Below are 18,789 nucleotides of genomic sequence, written 5' to 3'. Positions count from 1 at the left end.
ACAAAAGAAACAAAAAAATCACAAAGTACATTAAGTATATTAACAGCAAGAAAGATAAAAACACTTGTGTCCCTATCTTTGGGTTCATTTCGCTTTCCATCAACTTATATGGTCATATGTACATAGCTTTTGACCCTTTCTGCTTGTCTGGTAAGATTATCCTAGAGGTATACTAGTTATTGCAAATAAGGGAAACCATGAAGCCTATTGGGTCTGGCTTACTTCACTTAGCATAATTTTTCCAAGTCTTTCCATTTCCTAATAAATAGGGCAATATCATTCTTTCTGATGGTGCAATAGAATTCCATTGTTTATACATACCATATTGTCTTGATCCATTCGTCTACTGAGGGTTATCTGGGTTGGTTCCATATCTTAGCTATGATGAATAATGCTGCAGTAAACATAGTTATGCTTGTACCTTTGGTATGACCTTGTTTGTGATCGTTTGGGTAAATGCCCAAAAGTGGGATTGCTAGGTCATAAGGGAGCTCTATGTGGAGTCTTTTGAGGAACCTCCATACTGCTTTCCAAAGTGGTTGAACAAGAACAAGTTTACATTTCCACCAACAATGCAGTATGGTTCCCTTTTGGCCACATCCCCTCCAGCATCTGTTGTTACTATATTTCTTGATTATAGCCATTCTAACTGGGGTGAAGTGGAATCTCAACATTGTTTTGATTTGCATTTCTTTCATGGCTAGAGAAGTTGAGCATTTCTTCATATGTCTATTAGACATTCTTATTTCCTCTTCAGAGAAGTCTCTCTTTAAGTCTTTAGACCACTTATTAATTGGGCAGTTTATTCTTTGAGGATTTTGTTGTTGGGGGATTAAATTTTTTGAGTTCTAAGTATATTTTAGTTATGAGACCCTTGTCCATTGTATGGCTGGTGAAGATCTCCCAAACCGTGAACTTTCTATTGATCTTGCTAGCTATGTCCTTTGCCATGCAAAACTCTGTAGTTTCATGCAATCCCATTTGCCCAACCTTTCTTTGATTTGTTGTATTTCTGGGTCTCTATTAAGAAAATTTCATGGGGAGGATTGGTTGGGGGGGGGCAGGGGGAGGATGGGAAGGGATGGGAAGGGGAAACAAAGGAGGAGGCTACAATGCTTGATAAGAAATGTACTCATAGGGCTGGGAAGGTGGCTCAGTGGTAGAGCGCTTGCCTTGCAATGCATGAGGCCCTGGGTTCGATTCCTCAGCACCACATAAGCAAAAAGAGAAAAGCCAGAAGTGGCGCTGTGACTCAAGTGGTAAAGCGCTAGCCTTGAGCTAAAGAGCTGAGAGACATCGCCCAGGCCCAGAGTTCAGGCCCCACAACCGGACCCCCCCAAAAAAGAAATGTACTCATTATCTTGCCCATGTAATTGTAACCCCCTCTGTACAGTATTTTCACAATAAAAAAAAGAAAATTTCAACCTGTGCTAAGGAGCCTTAGAGTTTCTCCTATTCCTTCCTATAATGTTTTCGGTGTCTGCTTTTATTCAAGGTCTTTGATCCATTTGGAGTTAATTCTGGTGCAGGGTGATATATACGGATCTAGCTTTAGTTTTCTACTGGTATTTAATCAATTTTACAGCACCATTTACTGAAAAGGCTGTCTTTCTTCCATTCTATTTTTTAAGCTCCCTTATCAAAGATTAGGTGGCTATAGGTCTGTGGGTTCATTTCTGGGTCTTCGGTCCTATTCCATTGGTCCTCAGGTCTGTTCTTGCACCAGTACCAAGCTGTTTTGACTACTATAGCTTTATAGAAGAGTTTGAAACTTGAAATTGATATCCTTCTAGCGCTATTCTTTCTGCTAATGATTGTTTTTGCTATTTGGGGTCTTTTATTGTTCCATAAGAATTTTTGGATTTCTTCTATTTCATTGAAGAATGAGGTTGGAATATTGATATGTATCACATTGAATTTGTATATAGCCTTTGGCAGTATTGCCATTTGCACAATTTTAATCCTCCCAATCCAGGAGCATGGAAGGTTTTTCCACTTCCTTCCCCTTCCACTTCCACTTCCTTCCTACTTTAATTTCCTTTTTCAGTTTTTGTCATAGAGATTCTTCATCTCTTTAGTTAAGTTTACTCCTGGGTATTTTATTTTTTGTGAGGCTGTTACCAAAGGGGTTGCTTTCCTAATTTCTGCTCTGTTTTTCTCATTATTGGCATACAGGAAAGCTACAGGCATACAGGCTGCTACTTTGCCAAAATTTTGGATCAGCTCAAGTAATTTGGGATGAGTCCATGGAGTTCTTTAAACACAAAATCAAGTCATCTGCAAAGAGGGAGAGTTTTACTTCATCTTTCCCTATTTGGATCCCATTTATGTTTTCATCTTGTCTTATTGCCCCAGTTAAGAATTGTAATACCAAGTTGAAGAGGAGTGGAGAGAGTGGACATCGTTGTCTCATTCCTGGATTTAGAGGAAATGGCTTTAATTTTTCACCATTAAGTATAATGCTGACTGTGGGTTTGTCATACACAGCCTTTATTATATTGAGGAATGTTCCATGGATTCCTAGTTTTTCCAGAGCTTTGATCATAAAGGGGTGTTGCATCTTGTCAAGTGCTTTTTCTGCATCAATTGAGATAATCATGTGGTTTTTATCCTTGCTCTTGTCGATGTGATGAATTATATTATTTGATTTGCATATATTGAACCGATTTGCATCTGTGAAGTGAATACTGTTTGATCATGGTGTATGATTTTTTTGATGAGTTGAAGTTGATTTGCCAAATTTTGTTGAGAAGTTTTGCATTGATGTTCATCAAAGAAATGGGTCTTTGATGATTCCCTGCCTGGTTTGGGGATGGTGGTTATGATGGCTTCATAGAAAGTGTTTGGTAGTGAACTTTCGATTTCAATTTCATTAAAGAGTTGGAGGAGTATTGATGTGAGTTCTGCTTTAAAGGCCTTGTAGAATTCAGCTGTAAATCCATCTGGTCCTGAGCTTTTCTTGGGTGCAAGGTCTCTTATTGCTGTTTCTATTTCGATGCTTGATGTGGGTCTGTTAAGTTGGTTTAAATCATCTTGGTTTAGTTTGGGCATGTCAATATTTGCTAGAAATTTGTTCATATCTTTCACATTCTCAAATGTATTAGCATAAAGGTATGAGAAGTATCCCCTTATAATGTTCTGAATCTTGGTTGTTTCTGTAGTGATGTTTCCATTCTCATCTCTGAGTTTGTTTATTTGGGTTTGTCTCTTTTTTTCTGATAAGATTTGCTAAGGTTCTGTCAATTTTGTTAATTTTTTTTGAAGAACCAACTCTTTGTTTTGTTGATTCTGTCTATAGTTTTATTTTTGGACTCTAATTCAAGTGATTTAATTTTAATTATTTGTTTCCATGTACTAGATTGGGGTTTAGCTTGTTGCTGTTTTTCAAGGAGCCTCATTAAATTGTTAGTTTCAGATCTCTCCAATTTGTTAATGTAGAAACTCAGAGCTATAAAATTCCCTCTGAGTACTGCCTTTGCTGTGTCCCAGAGGAGGTGATAGTTTGTGTGTTCATTTTTGTTAAATATCATTAACATTTGAATTTCCTTTCTAATCTCTTCCATGATGCACTGGTGGTTCAACAGTGTGTTGTTCAGCCTCCATGTGTTACAGGATTTCCTTTGGTGGCTTTTGGTGTTGAATTCTAATTTTATTCCCTCCCTTGTGGTCTGAGAGAATGCAGGGCATAATTTCAAATTTCTGAATTTGGACAATTTGCTTTGTGACCCAGAATGTGGTCTGTTTTGGAGAATGTTCCATGTGCTGCTGAGAAGAACGTGTATTCCTATGCTGCTGGGTGAATATTCAGTAAATGTCTGTTACGTCTAGTTGATCTATGCTTTTGTTAAGATCCGAGGTTTCTCTGTTGAGTTTTTGCCTATCCAGCGGGGATAGTGGTGTGTTAAAGTCCCCAACAATTATTATTTTTGGATCTATGTGTGATTTGAGGGAAAGTACTGTTTCTTGGATAAATTTGGGGGCTCTGTTATTTGATGAGTAGATATTTAGAATTGTAATATCCTCCTGAAGGAGAAATCCCTTACTTAGTATGTAGTGACCTTCTTTATCTCTTCTTAATAATTATAATTTGAAATCTATTTTATCTGATATTAGAATTGCAACTCCCACCAGTTTATAGGGGCCGTTTGCTTGGTATATTTTTTGCCAGCCTTTCACTTTCAGAATGTTTGTTTTTGTGTCTCTTGAAGACAGAAGATAGAAGGATCTTGCTTTTTGATCCAACTAGATAATCTGTCACTTAATTGGAGAGTTAAGTCCATTAATATTGAGAGTGAAGACTGAGAGGTGGTTCATTTCACCTAACATCAACTTATCTCAAATGGTTTTTCTTTCTTACTATTGTTTATAACATATTTATAAGGTGATTTCTTTGTTGCTTTGTATGTCCCTCCTCCACGGTATAACCCCTGTTTTCACTGAATTTGATGTTGGTATAATTTGGGGAGGGGAAGGGAAAAAACAAATTATTTAATAGAGATACAGGTGGCCCCATTGCAACAATGAGATGTACAAGTCGTTATGTTGAAAAACGAACATTACAAGGTTGGTGGGGGGTGAGGGGGGGGGAGGATTCGGTAGGGGAGCAGGGGGAGGGATGGGAAGGGATGGGAAGGGGAAACAAAGGAGGAGGCAGCATTGCTTGATAAGAAATGTACTCATTACCTTACTCATGTAATTGTAACCCCTCTGTACGGTATTTTCACAATAAAAAAAACAACTTATTAATAAAAAAAAGACTGAGAGGTGTTTGTCTGTCCCTGCATTTTTATCCATTTGAGGGGGAAGCTGTGCCTTGGCTGTTCTTGCTGTGATTATGTAGTTCTCTGTTTGTGGACCGTTTCATTGCCAATATTCTGTTCTTGTTGGTTTTCTACATCTTTGAGGATTTTTGTAGAGCTGGTTTGGTAGTTATATATTATTTCAGTTTTTCCTCACTGTGGAAGGTTTCTATTTGTCCTTCTTCTAGGAATGAGAGTTTAGCTGGATAGATTATTCTTGGTTGGTAGTTATTTGTCTTTAGGGTATGACATACCTCTTTCCAAGCCATCCTTGCTTTCATAGTCTCTGCTGAGAAGTATATTGTTACACTATTGTTGTAAGTTGTTTTAGATGTTTCTTAAATCCTGATATAGACAACTTTAACAAAATGATATATATGAAATGTTGGACTTGGAAATTTTAGAAACTGTATTTTCATTGTTTTTATTGGGACAGATTTACTAGGAAAAGTCTACCTTGAAAGAGTAATAAACATAGGACAAATTTCTTATGTTAATAGAGTTTTCAAGCTACTGCTTTATAGGATGCATTTATTTTACCACTGACTAAAATTATAAAATAGTGGATATGTAATTAATAATTGTACTGTCTCACATTGGTCATAGTTGTATTTGTAAGCCAATTTCACATATCAGAATTGTCCCTAGTTCACAGATGAAGAAAGTAAGGTTTTTCTGTTCTCAGCAAAAGTTATGCACTACCTGAAGATAGTTAATATCTATATGCCCACCTTAGTGGCCTAATTTGTCAAACATCATATTCTCTGATGAAAAAAAAAGATTACTTGCAGCTACACACTAGTGACTTACACCTATAGTCCTTGCTACTCAGGAGGCTAAGATCTGAGGCTCTCAGTTCAAAGCAAGACCAATTAACCACCCCCAAACAACTCAAAATGGACCTGTGGCTCAAGTGGTAGAGTGGTAGCCTTGAACAAAAGTTCAAGGACTGTCGGAGGCATCCACTGACAAGATCCCATCTGACTTCCTGTGTGTCCTGAGGATGTGTGCTGGCATGTATTCCTCTGGGGGGGAGGGGGAAGGGGGATGCCCCTTCCTCTGTGCGGGGCAAAGTCCTGTGCCTGGAGCCAGACCCAGGTGATGGTTTTTGGGAACTGCCTTTGTGCTCATCTTAGTTAATTATGTACAACTATGCCTCAAGATTCCTCTTGTCTTTTAATGGAGCCCAACCTGCACCTTACTTCCTCTTTTATTACCTTGAATCTTTTGGATCACCGATAAAAGGTTGTTAATTGCCCACATTCCCCAAGAAAGTCAACTTCCTGTCCCCTGATTGTCTCATGACTGTCCTGTGAGTGTCCCCTGACTACAGACTTACCTTCTCTGCCCCTATGCCCTATATAAGTATATGATGTTTCAATAAACTTTGTCTATACCTTCATGGTATGGTCCCTTTCTGCCAACCAGATATGGAGCTCCTGGGTCTTGCTGTGTGAACAGCAACAAAGGATAGTACAGAGGCCCTCAGTCCATGCTGCAGTATCAGCATAGACAGAAACACACAACACACATACACACACACACACACACACACACACAAACAGAGCATTACTTTCAAGAGTGGAATACTGTCACATACTAGAAATGCTCCCTCAATAAAAATATTTGGTAACTTTGCAACTAACTGAAAAAAGAAAGAAAGGACTGATCCAAAAGTATAGCCCTCCCCAAAACAATGACACTTTGAATTCTATCAGGAAGGTTTAAGTTCTGTTGATTAGAAAGCGGCCTTAACGCATGGAATATTTATTCAGCCATTTCTCTTATAGAACATGAAGAGAAGGGAATTGGAACTACATTTTCAGTACTGGTATCGGACTAAATCTTCTTTTATTTTTTTTGCCATGAGGCTTGAACTCAGAGCCTGGACACTGTCCCTAAGCTTTTTTGATGAAGGCTAGTGCTCTACCACTTTGAGCTACAGCTCCACTTCCAATATTTGAGTGGATAATTGGACATAAAGTTCTTCCAGGGACTTTTCTGCCTGGGCTTGCTTTGAACCATGTTCCTCAGATCTCAGCCTCGTGAGTAGCTAGTATGACAGGCATGAGCCACCAGCGTCCGGTTTGGACTAAGTACTTTTGCAAGTTACTATTTCTTTGAAATTTTACATTACTGATGAGAACCTAATAGCAAAAAAGAAAAGTCAGTCTCAAATCTATTACCCAAGATCATAGAGATGAAATGGGAGAAGAGCTGAAATGATTGTAGTGTCCACTTTTTTTTTTTACTACAATACCCAGGCCTCTAGATACTTTTAGGGGTCCACAATAATGGTATAATTTAAGGGACTGGCTCCACTCGAAATGTCAGCCTCATGTGCTCCGATGGCCCTGTCCCTCTACAAAAGCAAGAAGGTAAAAAAGTTATGAGAGGGGCTAGGAAGGTGGCTCAGTGGTAGAGCACTTGCCTTGCATGCATGAGGTCCTGGGTTCTATTCCTCAACATCACATAAACAAAAAGAAAAAATCCAGAAGTGGTGCTGTGGCTCAAGTGGTAGAGTGCTAGCCTTGAGCTGAAGAGCTGAGGGACAGCACCCAGGCCCAGAGTTCAGGCCCCACAACCAGACCCCCCCCAAAAAAGTTATGAGACTTAGTATTCACAGAACTCTGAATTGTAGTCAAAATTTTACAACTAGAGGAAAGTTCAATGAGGAAAGAAGCTGTAACATTGCAATAAGGGAGTGCTGTTGCATTTTAAATAGTTTTCTTAGCATCCTCATTCCCCAGGTCAGTAGCAACCATGAAGATTCCTAATGGAGGTTGCCAAGAGCCAAAGGAACAGTACAGACCTTATTCTAAAATAGTAGCTCTCCCTGAAGGTATGTTTCAGGGCTTCTCTTTGTTTCTCTTGACTTGGAGAATTCTTCCAGCTAAGGCAGTTTTTGCTGAAAGTATTTCTGATGGTTAATTTTATGCATCAATTTAGCTGAGCAAAGGTGTCCAGATAGTTGGTCAGACATTATTCTGGATGTTTCTATGAAGGACTTTTTAAATGAAATTAACATTTAAATTAGTGGACTTTGAGTAAAGCAGATCACCCAGCATAATATGAGTGTGTTTAATCCAATCATTTGAAGGCTTTACTTAAAGACTGACCTCTCAGAACAAGAAGAAAATCTGCCAGCACATCTTTTTTACTTGAACTGTAGGCTCTTAGACCCAGTCAAGTGACTAGGTCCAGGTTGTTAGAAAACCCTGACTTAAAAAAATCTTGTCGTTTTTGTGTCCATAATCTTGTCAGTTAATTCCTTAAAACCTGTCTGTCTTCCTGTCTGTCTCTCTATCTATCTATATAATGTTAGTTCTGTTTCAAAAAGTTAGACTAGTACTAGATTTTTGGTATCAAGAAGTGGGGTGCTGCTGTATTAAATGTTTAAAAATGTGAAAGTGACTTCGGAGAAGAATAATAGGCAAAAACTGCAAAGGTTCTGAAAAACAGTATGGAAAAAGTATAAATTGTCTTAAATAAAGAGGCTATTACACCAGGCACTGGTAGCTCACACCTTTAAGCTACTCAGGAGGCTGAGAACTGAGGATCTCAGTTCAAAGTCAGCCCCAGAAAGAAATTCTGTGAGACTCCTTGAAAGGATCAATGAAAGGATCCACAACATCCATGCCAGGGGACCATTTGGAGGCAGGCAGGCACAGGAGAAAGATTATTAGAAGATTTATTAAAGGAGCCATATTTCTCCCAGAGAGAGAGCAACTGGCAGTCTCCGCTATAGGCAGCAATAGGGTCTGGGGGTTAGGAAGAGAGGTAGATGGGAGGTCAGGTGGATTTGGGTGGAGAGAGAGAGGGGCCAGCTGTTGGCAAGGAACTCCGTGGCAGGGAGGGGCTCAAGTCTGGGTGGAGCTGAGGACCAAAGGTGGGCATAATGCTTACACACTTATCTCCAACTAACCACCAGAAAACCAGAAGTGGTAATAGAATAATAGTCTTGAGCAAAAAGAGCTCACACATAGGGCCTAGGCCATGAGCTCAAGCCCTACAACAGACCAAAAAAAAAGAGGTTATTGGTAGAAATATAAATACTAAAGTTAAAATCTGGTGAGAATTAAAAAGAAAGGAGAAATGTGTTATAGGAAACTGGAGGAAAGACTATTTTGTTGTGTTTGTCCTAAATAACTTAATCAAATTGAGCCTTAGTGTTTTGTGGAAAGTAGATAATGATGAATTTGGATATTTAGCAGAGGATATTTCTAGGTGAAATATTGAAGGCTTATTTGGAATCTTTGTTGTATTATAATAAGATGCAAAAGGAAATAAACTTGCAAAGAAATTAAGTACAATGTCACAGAACTTGAAGATTAGGCGAATCTTTGGTATATTGATACTGCGAAAAAGGGAGAAAGTATATTCTAGAGAAAAACACCAATGGAGTGTCTGAACAATCACACAATAAAGAATTTACATGTATGACCAATGGATCTAATTGAGCATATTATCAGATTTCAGTGACACGGATACCAGCAGTAACACTACCAGCTTTTATTGAAGAGGACAGACATGGGCAAGACAAAGGAAGGTTATAAGACTTCTGTGTGGGAATCTATGGATGCTGAGCCATGAGGTCTGAAAAGGGATAAGGAAAGTTGGACTGTCATTCTGTGACTTACAGTTTGCTGGGAGTCACCCTAGAAACATCAATCACTCCTGGTATTACAAAGACCCAGGATTCTACCCTAAGTGTCAGTAAATCCAGCTCCAAACTTTCTGGGGCCTTTGGGATAGCCAAAGGCCTATGCAACTTATAAGTTGTTTACTGCTTACCTCTACTTCCTAAGATAATGAAGTCACTTATGACTTGCATATAAAATTGTATCACATGTTGATGCTTGTGACTTCTAAGGTATTGATTAAGATTGTATCACATGTTGGTGCTTGTGACTTCAAGGATAGTATATCTTACTTTCTGCATATGCCCTCCTGTGCCAAACTCAATAAATACCTTGTTAACGGGACCTCGGGAGCCTGAAGCTGGAGGAAGGCTTGAAGCCTTGGCTCAAGGACATGAGAGAAGATGTCAGGTGAGCCAAAGAATTTGGAAAAGGTTAACACTGGAACGTTGAGGAGTTTGGTTTCTGTAGTACTGCCAGGGTAACAAATCAGATTAACTAAAAGCAAAAGGGCCAGGTATATTGAGTCAATGAGCACATTGCTGATGGCATCAGGAGCAAGAGTAAAGAGAAAAGATTTTGAGAAATTAGCCCAGTATATAGAAAAGTATGGCCATCGACTGCCTCCACAAGAAATGCTGCAAGTCACTGGAGGGAGATTGCAAGATCCTTTACATAGCCCAGAGCTACGGGGAGATAATCCCAGTAAAAGTGTGGTCTTTATACAATTTAATCATAATGGTGTTGCAGCCTCTTCAAGCCCCTCAGCCACCAGAGTAGGGGTCAGTGTGGAAGCTCCTGTGCAGAAGAAAAATGTGATTGAAAACTTTGGGGCTTATGATAGAATGTAAGAATGAGGCTGAAAACTTTGGGCCTTGTGACAAACAGCAGTTAGAATAACCACTATAGAGGAATGATATTGTATCACTTATAAGGAAATTGAAAGATTGGGAAAATTTTATATTAAGTGAAGTTAGCCAGACCCAAAGAAACAAAGGTAGCATGGTTTTCTTCATTTGTGTTAGATAGAATATCTATAAATCTGTAAGGTAACATAGTGGGTGATATGCAAGTGGTTACAAATTAATTAAATGAAATATAATAGATAATAGACTCTAGGAGAGCTCAAGTAGTATAATCCTTTAGAAAGACTAGGTCAAGCCCAACAAAATCTACCCCAGGAAATGAGTATATCCAAGAGGGGATGGTGGGGCCGAGAGGAGAGGGAGTAAATGAATGAAAGAGGGAAGGATGGATGCCCATGTAATTGTAACCCCTCTACAGTATTTTCACAATAAAAAATAAATAAAAATTTAAAAAAAGAATTCATTGTATATGCCACAAAATTAAGAAAAGGGAAGAGATGGGTCAAATTAGGGTGAGGAATGTTGATCAAGATGCATTGTGTTCATAAACTGTTGAATGTGCCTTATTTGTAAACTATTTAAAGAAAACAAAATTTCAAAAAATTGTTTTGGATTTATTTATTCCTGAATAAAATGAATGGGTTTATTCTTTAAATTTCTGATGAACGGAATTCCAAGTAATATATTTTACTTGGAACCACAGTAAATATAATAAATCTGTTCAGTTCACACACACATGCAAACATACACACAAAATTGGCTCATGATTTCAGTTCTCATTCCATCATGGCAAGAAGTTCGTGGCAGAGCTCATGATGGCTCCCAGAAAGCAGACAGAAAAAGAAAAAGAGAAAAAGGCTAGAAGATTGTCTCATTTATCCCATCTTGGTGTACCACTCTGATGCTTCAGTTCCAGCATTTTATTTTTGTTAGCTTATTAGAAATAATTCTCTCCAGAATTGTCTGCTTGGTGTGGCGTAAAACCTCGACTTGTAGAACTCAGCCTCCTGAGTTCCTGAATTACAGGCATGAGCCACTAGCACACTGCTGTCTGTGTTGTTTTCACAAAATTTATGAAGAGAGTACTAAATGAGTACAGTTGGGTAAGTAAAGGATTGTCCTATCATTAATGGGAGGTTTGATGAATTTTAGTATTGTCTGAATAAAAGTTTAAAATATATAGCTTGATTAAGCATGATAGTTTATAATTGTGGTATTAACCACTTGGGAGAATGAGGTGGAAGAATTGCTTGAGTGCAGGAGTTCTGTACTGTACTGTACTATGCTGATCAAGAGTACATGCCAAGTTTGATGTCAGTATGGTGATCTCCTTGGAGCAAGAGACCATCCAGTTTGCCCAAAGAAGGGTAAATGAGCTCAGGTTGGAAACAGGAAAACTAAAAAGTACTACAGCTTGTTCATATTTTACTTACACGTACCTTAAATAATCCATTTTATTTTTCTCTCACCCAGTACTTCCAAGTATGCTCTGCAAAATACTATGCAACAACAACAAAAATTATTCCCTTATCTGAGAATTTAAGAGAGACAGGGATGAAGGTAAAAGAATGTCTATATTTTAGGAAGTATATTTTCTAATATAGAATATTAATCTTCAAAGGGTACTACTTCCCCAATTTATATGTGCATGGCAAATTTTTCCACAGAGAAATTGAAGTATTAGCGTTTTTTAGAAAAAAAATGTTGGACAAACCTGCTCAAACTAAATATCTTCTATCATATTGGTATCCTGTTTACTAAGAAAAATGGAATATGTGTTTATTAATCATTATAACCTATTCTCATTAAGTAGTTAATAATCTAACTCATTATAATTATTTTACTCATCATTGTCTTGCACGAAACTTTTCTTTTTCATTCTTTATACTCTCAGTTTATAAGTATGTGATTCTAATATCAAGATAGCAAAAATAAGGGCAAAACTGCAGTTCATTGGAACTGTTATATATGGTAACAAAATGCTTCACTCTGGTAAGCAGGTTATAATTTACTTGTTTGCATGAACATATCTAATACTTCTCATTTTAAACAAATGCTCCACAGTTTTTCAAAACAATTTTGTTATTTAATGATTATACATGTCATAGTTTTGAGACTATGAATCATCATACATATCAGTATGTACTTTCTCTCACTCCACCCTCAGAAAAAAACCTGAGTGTTGTTATTTACCTTTACACATGAAATTTATAAGCCATAATAAGCTAGAGAGTACCTTAATTATAGGCAACCCTCAAACTTCAGTGCCTTATTTATCACTGCTAATGCACATCATTGTCAGATGCACATCTTACATTAATGGTGGGGCTTGGATGATTCATAACAGAATGACTTAAAGACTCAAACTGATGAAACAGCCAACATCCAAATGCCAATTAGAAGACAGTATAATCTAGGAGATAGATATGGGTGATTTGGCCAGATTGGTGGCAATGGATGAGGTGAGAAATGGCTAACACTTTGGACATACTTTGAAGATGGAGCCAAGATAATTTCCCAATAGGTACATGTAGAGTATGAGAGAAGAAGACCACTCCCAGCCACATCCAAGTTTTTGAAGTCCTGCAACTAGAACACCTGGTTCAAAGCTGTACCCAAATTAACTTTGTTTCCAGTGCTTCTTCCACCCAGGAGAAAACCCAAAAGAGAGTGAGCAAGTGTGCGTGTGTGTATGTATGTGTGTGTATATGTGTGTGTGAGAGAGAGTGAACTGAGACATAAACAAACCACTTTATAAACATTCCTGAGGCTACATCATTCAATAAGCTTGACACAAGAGCAAAGAAAATTAATGCAAGACTAAGAACGCTTTTGCATAATGATAAAAAGATAAAACCACCAGACTCACATGCATATTAAGTGTATATGTACCAAAAATAGAGCCTCAAAGTTTATGAAGCAAACACTGATGGAGATGAAGGGAGAGATAACTAATTCAGTGGCTATTGATGTGGCTCGGAGGTAGGATGCTTGTTTGTATGTGCAGGGTCCTGTGTTTAATTCCCAAGATTGAGAGACAGAGAGAGAGAGACAGAGAGACAGAGATAGAAAGAGAAAGAGACAGAGAAAGGCAAACACAGATTCTGCAATGAAGTCTTCAACACTCTGCTTTCTAGAATTACTGGAGAGAAAAATCAACAGGAATATATAAGATCTGATTGATATGGAATAAATAGAATACTCCACCAAAGAACAAATACTTGTTTATTTTTAAATTCCTTGGAGTATTTGCATTTGAGTATCTTCTAGAAAATTAGACAAGCCTTACCAAATTTTAAAGAACTAAAATCATACATAATTTTTAACTGAAAGATAACAGAAAAGTCTCTAAACATATGGAAATTGTATTTTATGATTATCTTTCTGGTTAAATTTAGACTGTCATTCATAAAGCTGAGAAGTTTAGAAAGAATTGTCACCTGGACTGAATTCTGCATTGCAATTTAGCAAAGAGAAAGTTTGCTATGGGTAGTTCAAGCACAGTATTGTTGAGGGCAAAGGTGGAAACAGAGACACAGTTTAGGGGATTAGTACATTATTCCCACCTTCCATTAAAGCCTGCACTGTGTTGACTGCTTAAGTACAGCTTGATGATCTACAGAATCAATTCAGAAAAGACTGGATTTAGGAGATGTGAGAGAGGTGAAGTTGTCTCCTAGCTACCAGTGTAGTCCTTAGATTAGAAAAGGCTGAAAGAAGACCAGATTAAGACAGTTTCCTGGTATGCAGTGTCACCCTTTCAACATTCTAACTTATCCTTTTCCTAGATCCCCTTCCCTCACTTTTGTTTATAAATCCTCTTCCACTTTTTAAAAGGATCAGCACAGTGACTTCCACTTAGAAGATAAATCCCCTGATTGTGCTACCTGGAGTAATTTTGTAAGGAGGGATGTTCATCATGAGAATACTAGGTATATCTTTCCAATTCCAAAACTTTAGGATTATGAAAATGTGGGAATGAAGTATGATCATGGGGACCTACACACCAGATTGTAAGGCAGCTTGGTTAGTGTATAACAGTCCCTGGGATTGTGCAACTCACTCTATGTGGATGTTTGTTCACTGGAAAAAATGAAGAATGGTTGAGGTGGTCGCTGGTTGAACAGACCTCATTGCATTCTAGTATAAATTATGGGAGAGTGAGTGTAAGACTTCCTTATCATTATGAAATGCCCTATCCTCTCCCTTTTCCAGTAGCTCTTATGCCATTAAACACACGAAGAGAGGGAGATGTTATAATGAAGACCAAAGTGATGTTACTACTCTGTGGAGGAATAAAAAGCCTGGAGATAAAGACATGGAACAGTGCAAAAGAGATGAAATCCATGGAAAGCTGGGTCAAAGTCATTGTGTGTGTCTTGGCAAGATCTGCATTAAGTAGAATATTGTAGAATCTAAGAAGACAATCACATTGAACAATGTAAGTTTATTACTTGGAGAAGAGCATTTGAATAAAGTGATTTAGGAAATTTATATTTGGCATAAAAACAAGAAATGATGTTGGTGTTCTCTTCAGGAGTCCTTTAAAGGTAGCAAAGTTGGGAAAGAACACTTGTTTGGCTACGTCCAAATCCTGATTCTCATTGTCTCCTTTGCATCTCTTCTCTATCTCTGCTTCTACTTTTTACCTGTAGGTCCCCTGTGGAAGAAGGTATGACAAGACATGGCTAAGGAATTCAATCCAAAGCTACTGCAGTGTGCCCTTTACCCCAGTCGATGTAAGAGAGGATGGTGAAGACATCTGGGTGCTCATAGGGGATGGGGACAGGCTAGGCCAGGCACGGGTCCTTGGCCTCTGACCATTGCCTTGTAGTTCCACTATGACAGAAGTTGGCCCAGTTCTTTGTTGAAGGTGTCAGGGGTGCGAGAAAAAAAAAAAAAAAAGAATATGCTCGTGTCCAAAGAAATAAAGGAGATAAAGGTAATACAGACAAAAGGAATGTTGTGTGCCCACATTCCAACCCCCTCCCCCCTGCAGCTTTCTGATATTTCTTTCTTTTTCTTTCTTTCTTTTTTTTTTGTTTTTGCCAGTTGTAGGGCCTGATCTCTGGGCCTGGGCGCTGTCCCTCAGCTCTTCAACTCAAGGCTAGAGCTCTACCACTTGAGCTACAGCGCCACTTCCGGCTTTTTTTCTTTTGGCTTATGTGGTGCTGAGGAATCAACCCAGGGCCTCATGCAGGCAAAGCAAGCACTCTACCACTGAGCCACTTTCCCAGCCCCAGCTTTCTGATATTTCTGTCACCAGGTTCCTCAGAGCTTCAGAGCCTCTCTTTCCATCTGTCTCTGCAGATGACTATAAGGAAATGATACATTGTCTTCCAAAAAGTTCTGAGCCTCAGATTTCTGCTTTGACCCAGGTACAGCTGCCACAGTAATTCTGGAGCATGTGAGAGCAGAAGGGTTTCCCTGGGAGGAAGATACAATGATGACAATTTGGGGAGGGGTCATTGTTATTTATTCAACCAGGCCCCTCTCAGCCCTCTGATTTCATTCTCTCTGCTTCCTGAAGATTTGATGGGCCATGATATACATGAAACCTGAGACTTAGCCGCTGCATGGATATCATCTTGAAGATCATTGAAAGCAGTTTCCCTGACATGAGGCCTTAGGCCCAGTGCTGCCATTTGAGTAGAATGCTTAGAAGGAATGAATTACTGTATAGATCTGTCTCTGAAGCCCCAAATAATAACCATTGCTCTTTCTTCTTTCACTAAAGTTGTTGTTCTTGGACTTGGCCATCAATGAACTGTGTGAGCTAGATGGCCTATCTGCCATACTAGAAAAGGCTCCTCAGACCAAGGCTCTGGATCTCTCTGATAGCAAGGTGAGAAGGGAGATCCAGATGATATTTGGGTTGAATGTGGGTGGTAGTATACATCGGGTGATGGCAAGAGGTCTGCAAAGCTCTGTACATTACCTTTATATTAATAATAATATATAATATATAATAATATAGTATAATAATTAAATTTTTAAAAAAACAGTGCAGGAGGAGGAATTAGAAGTTCGGAGGAAGGAGGAAGAAAAGGAGGAGAAGGAGGAGGAGGAGAAGGAAGAGGAGGAGGAGGAGGAGGAGGAAGAGGAGGAAGAGGAAGAGGAGGAGGAGAAGAAGAAGGAGGAGGAGGAGGAGGAGGAAAGAAGGAAGGAAGGAAGGAAGGAAGGAAGGAAGGAAGGAAGGAAGGAAGGAAGGAAGGAAGGAAGAAAGAAAGAAAGAAAGGTGTCCAAGAAATCTTTGGGTGAGGATAGGGGCTATGATTGCAGGGCCTTAGGAGTGTCTCTTTCTCTGAGACTGCTTACCTGTTCCCATCCTGCGTTTTTCAGATAAATTTTCTATCAGAGTTGGACAAGCTGTGGGTACAAAGAAACGCCTTGAGCAGAACATTTCCAGACCAATATACCTACAAAAGGGGAGACATTTCAGTCCCTTTTCCTGCAAACATTTTTCCCCTAAGATCCTAAGCTGCCTATGATTCTCTGGTGGGTCACAGGCTCTGCCCTCTTCCTTGTCTATATACTCAGCTCTGGTCACAGGTTATAGGCCTTCTGGTCTGCCACCTTTTCAGCTGAACTGGAGTGTGTTTCCCACCTCTAGGCACATGGCCTTGCCCGCCCTACCATACCTCATGCAGATGTGGCCTCCAGAGATGTCTCCCTCCCTTGCTCCTGACAGGTGCCCCGACTGTCCCAGACTGGCATGGAGGCTGTCCTCCCCCATGCTGAGGATGGAGGCCTTCAGCTGTAAAGATGGTTATCATTGTGTAATCCGTTTCTCTGGGTCATTGCTGGGACCACTACCTTCCTTGGGGAGAAACCTAGACTCCCTAGATCAAGAAGTGGGCAGTTGGATTCTTGAAGCAGGAGTTTAAGACAGAGGGCAGGAGAGTTTGAAAATAGGGCATGCCTCTTAGGAGCACTGCCTCTCCCACTACATCAAATTGTTCTACCTGCTCCCAACCACAGAAAAGTATGGGTAGCCCAAGAAAAGTATGGTTCCTTGGGCAAGACACAGATTCACATGGTCATAGGTGCACAGGGACCATAAAGAGTGGCCTCATGCTCTCTATCTCATGCTGACCAGGGACTTGACCCTTCACACCTTCTGGTTCTGAGGAATGACAACCTCCTCCAAGGATACTCTTGTTTCCCATGCCTACTTCACACTGTTCACAGTGGGGAGAAGGGTTCGCCCTATGTGCTGTGGGCCCAGTGCAATGGGTGCAGATCATCATTCTTGCTTTTGTGAGTACTTACAGCATAATAGAAATAGAAAGAATCACAAAGACCCCTGTAAGTGTTATGGGGAAAACAGGGAGGTAGAGACAGTCATGGGAGCCAAAGGCCATGATGTGGCAGCTCTCTGATCTTTCCTTCTCCATTCCTTTACAATTGTGAGGTAGCAGCTGCTGAAGCACAAGAAACATGATGTTGTGGACTCCCTGTGTCTTGCCTAAAAATTGTCAACTGTTTCTCGGTGGACACATGTTCGTTTACAGTGAGGGCTTGCTTCCACTCTGAGATGGCTAGATTTGGATAGGAGGTTAAGCAGGGCTTGCTTCCACTCTGAAAGCTAGATTTGGATAGGAGGTTAAGCAGGATCCTTTAGCCTGTGTTCATCCATTTCAGGAAACTATGCTCTGTTTTTCTGACAATGAGGTGTCTGAAGAATGTAAGTCTGTGTAGAATTCTCTCTCCATATTCTTCACTCTTCTCTCCCCAGGGTGAGAACCCCCTCCCTTGAACTTTCAACTTCCTGGATTCTGGGCCTTTTCTTCCTATTCTTGTTTTTCTGTTCTTCTGCCAATAACCTCTCCATAAACCATCTTGGCTTGATCTACTTCATTGCTTGTATGTGCCAAAGCTCAGGCTGTTGGTGGTGCAGATTGTGGGGTCTGATGGCTTTATTCAGTAGCAATGGACTTAATATGAGCTAAAATATCCATTTCTGGGACCACTGTGGGTCCCAGAAACAGGAACAGTGTGAACTTTTCTTTCTGGTATTGAGGTTTGAATTTGGGGCTTCATGCTCACTTGGGCTTGTTTGCTCATGGCTGGCCCTTTATTACTACTTGAGCTACTACTACTTAAGCTCAGCTCTTTGTTGCTTATTTTGGAAATGGAGTATTTGTGGACTTTTCTGCACAATTTCCATGATCCTCTAGATCCTAGCCTCCTAAATAGCTAGGATTTACAGATGAGCCACAAGCACCTTGCCTGAAATGAACTTTTGGAGTGGTATTCACAGGTCCCAACACATGATAGGAGATCCATCACTGTGAGTGGATTATTCCTAAACTTGTCCTCTAACCCCCACCCAGCCCTCTTGAATCAAAGTTAACATTTATCTAGGTGTGGTGGCCTTCAGTGTAAGATTCTCACTGGGGAATGCTGTATCAATATGTAAAGCATTTGTAATTCTAAGGGGATATTTTTGTTCGTTGTCCTTGAAGTGGAAGGAAGGTATCA

This window comes from Dipodomys spectabilis, unplaced genomic scaffold (assembly GCF_019054845.1).
Source record: "Dipodomys spectabilis isolate Male_0828 unplaced genomic scaffold, ASM1905484v1 ptg000399l, whole genome shotgun sequence".
Lineage (NCBI taxonomy): Eukaryota > Metazoa > Chordata > Mammalia > Rodentia > Heteromyidae > Dipodomys > Dipodomys spectabilis.
The sequence above is the reverse complement of the archived record's forward strand: the minus strand, read 5'-3'. Positions refer to the sequence as shown.